Below are 3123 nucleotides of genomic sequence, written 5' to 3'. Positions count from 1 at the left end.
ACAAATACTTTTTCTTATTTTCGTGACCAGGAAATGCAAGACCTCAGTCAGCATTTCTCACTTTAGACTTATCACATGGGTTGGTTAAATGTTGACCTGAGCTCCAGTCTTCTGTGGACTCACTCATTACTTAGGAATTGATGCTGGCTGTTTGAAAAGAGCTCAAGGAAAGATGCCGCACAACTTTATTCTTTACCGGGATATTCTCCTGCTGTTTTGGTTGTTGAGAGTGTCTACAAGAGCAAGCATTCCGTGGGGAGCAAGGAGACACCATATGACCTATACTTACTGAGATTTCTGGGTGATTTGCTATCACTTGTACTGCATTTGCAAATCGAATCTGTCAAAACCTACCAGTTTTACGAGATAAGAAAAGTGCTAAAAGAACTCTTAGAGACAAATATATCTTCAACATATTTGGTTCCAAGCATTCCGTCTAGGGCATGTGCAACAAGTAGTGAAACTTGTGTTGGCTGTATCTATGTGTCTTTCTCCATGTGTGCATGTATACATGTGTATATGTATGTGTGTATTTGTATGTAGAGCAATATACATGTGTACATATATAAGGGCATATACACACATATATGCATATATAAATAAATATACATATATAAATATATGTGCATATATTTATATATATCAGGTGTTCAGTGATTTAATCTAGACTTCCCGGTACATTGTCATTCTCACAAAGTGTACATGATAAACTGTTCTGAGGATCTGCGCTCACTTTCCCCACTTCCTTGTTTTTCATCCCTGTGAACAACTTCAGCCTACTTTCCATAGGATAGTTTTGTTTTTGTTACTTACTGATAATAAAAGAAAAAGTTTGCTTGTAAAAGGAAAAGATCTTTTAGGACACAGGTTAAAAGTATCTTATCCGCCCCAATGATTCTTATGAGGAAAATTTGTAATAGTACTAAAAGTGACCAGGAATTCCTAGATCTGTTGTTTTGCCATTTAGAATGGCAAAGAATAATATCACGTCATTCTAACTCTTAAAGAATGCAAGGGTAACTGATGGTCCCTATCATGTTCCCCAAATCCCAGTGGGTCCTGGAGGATAATAGTAGCTCAGCAGAAATTCTAAGTAGCAGACATGGAGCATGAAAGAGAAAGAGAGGAAATAAGAGAGAATGAAAGAGAGAAATATCATAATACTGAAAGTGCATAAAAGATAAACAAGAGCTGTATGAGAATATTCATACTGCTATCTTTAGACTCTACATGTACATTTGAAGGTATTTGATGTATGATAACCCATCAACACCACATTCCTCAGTACCACATAAGCAGAAAAAGATGGAAGTGGTGCTGTGTCTCAAGTGGTAGCAATAGCCTTGAGATGAAGAACTGAGGAGCAGTACACAGAGTTCAAACAGACCCAGAGTTCAAGCCCCACAACCAACAGGAACAAAAACAAAAAACTAAATACAAAACTGTCTCTCAATTTTGTTGCCTCAACTCTGTAAAACCACTGCTTCAGCCTAGGGCTGAGATTTATGTGTGGACAATTATCAACACTCCTGATTCAAACTCTACTTGAAAAAATTTTAATCAATATTTTGTTCTTAATTTTGCTCTTTGTAAATTCACATGCACCTATAAAAAATGGTGTGGCCATCCCAGTAACATTCTCAAAGTAGCTCGTAATGATTACTTACAAAAAGTTGTATTATATTACAACAAGGAAAACAATGCTACAAATAAAGAAAACCAATAATTAAATATTAATGATTAATAAAATAAAAACCAAATACCATTGTTTCCAGTATTTGAAGTGGACTACATATTAGAGTTTACTATTTTCTCATATTCCTGTACATTTAAAACTTGCTAAGATTATGATGTTCAACAAGAGTTTTATAGGCTATGAGTAGTTTTTAAATTTATCCTCTAAGATTACTATTTATGTCTCATCTCATCATCTGTATATGGTTTATATAATCATTTTTGTTCCTCGCTAACATATAAAGTAAGGAAGACCTAAAGTTTTAACAGAAACTGTGTAGTTAACAAAGTCTTAACTCTTCGCTGTTTCTTCATACAAAGACTTTGCAACTTCTCATTAGTAAAGTTTCTATAAACTCTGAAATGTACATACTTAGTAGTATATGTCTGCCACCATAAATCTTAACTACTTTATAGAAAACTTATATGACCTACCAAACAATCTTAATTTTGGCATATAAGCAAATTCCCAAAATTAAACATAGTTAAAACATTAAAACTTTAAAAAAAAACTTAAACACTTGATGCAGTGTTCATTATGATAGGTGCCTTGTATAGAATAATTGAATTCCTCCTCCTACACATCTGTTGAACAACAAATATCTGGAATTATTTTGTTTTTGACATATCAATCTTTACTTTAGTCTTAAATGTGTGCTTATGTAAGAAATACATGGTTCTAAAATTTCACGACAATTCTTTTGAACTTTTTTTTGAATTGTCTAGCTCAAGAAAATCAATTCCACTTTATATATAAAAAATATTCTGTGCTCAATTCAGCAGCACATACACTAAAATTGGAACAATACAGAGAAGATTAGCATGGTCCCTGTGCAAGTATGACACGCAAATTCGCGAAGCGCTCCACATTTTTACAATAACAGATGCTGGAGGGGATGTGGCCAGAAGGGAACCTTACTTCATTCTTGGTGGGAGTGTAAGCTTGTTCAACCACTTATAAAGCAGTATGGAAGTTCCTTAAAAGATTCCATATAGAGCTCCCCTATGACCCAGCAATCCTACTTTTGGGCATTCACCTAGTCAGCAACAAGACCATATTAAAATTATCAATACAATGATGTTTATTGCAACATTATTTCCCATAGCAAAGATATGGAACCAACCCCGATGGCCCTCAGTAGATGAATGGATCAAGAAAACGTTGTGTGTGTGTGTGTGTGTGTGTGTGTGTGTGTGTGTGTGTGTGTGTGTGTGTGTGTGTGTGTGTGTGTGTGTGTGTATGGGAATTCTATCGTCCATCAGAAAGAATGACATCGCCCAATTTGTTACGGAATGGAAAGACTTGGAAAAATTATATTAACTGAAATAATCCAAGGCCAAAGAAATATCAGTCACATGGTATCCCTTATTGGCAATAATTAATATATG

General features: G+C 34.7%; 1 non-coding gene across 1 annotated transcript; it reads left to right on the top strand.

The window, feature by feature from the left end:
• The first annotated feature begins 2501 nt into the window (after positions 1 to 2501).
• LOC138838527 (U6 spliceosomal RNA) lies at positions 2502 to 2608 on the top strand. Its single transcript, XR_011375641.1, has one exon. It is a non-coding gene; the product is annotated as a U6 spliceosomal RNA (small nuclear RNA).
• The last annotated feature ends 515 nt before the right edge of the window (positions 2609 to 3123 follow it).

The sequence above is a fragment of the Dipodomys merriami genome, unplaced genomic scaffold, assembly GCF_024711535.1.
Source record: "Dipodomys merriami isolate MVZ:Mamm:240054 unplaced genomic scaffold, mDipMer1.0.p SCAF_281, whole genome shotgun sequence".
NCBI classification, from domain to species: Eukaryota; Metazoa; Chordata; class Mammalia; order Rodentia; family Heteromyidae; genus Dipodomys; species Dipodomys merriami.
The sequence above is the reverse complement of the archived record's forward strand: the minus strand, read 5'-3'. Positions and strand labels throughout refer to the sequence as shown.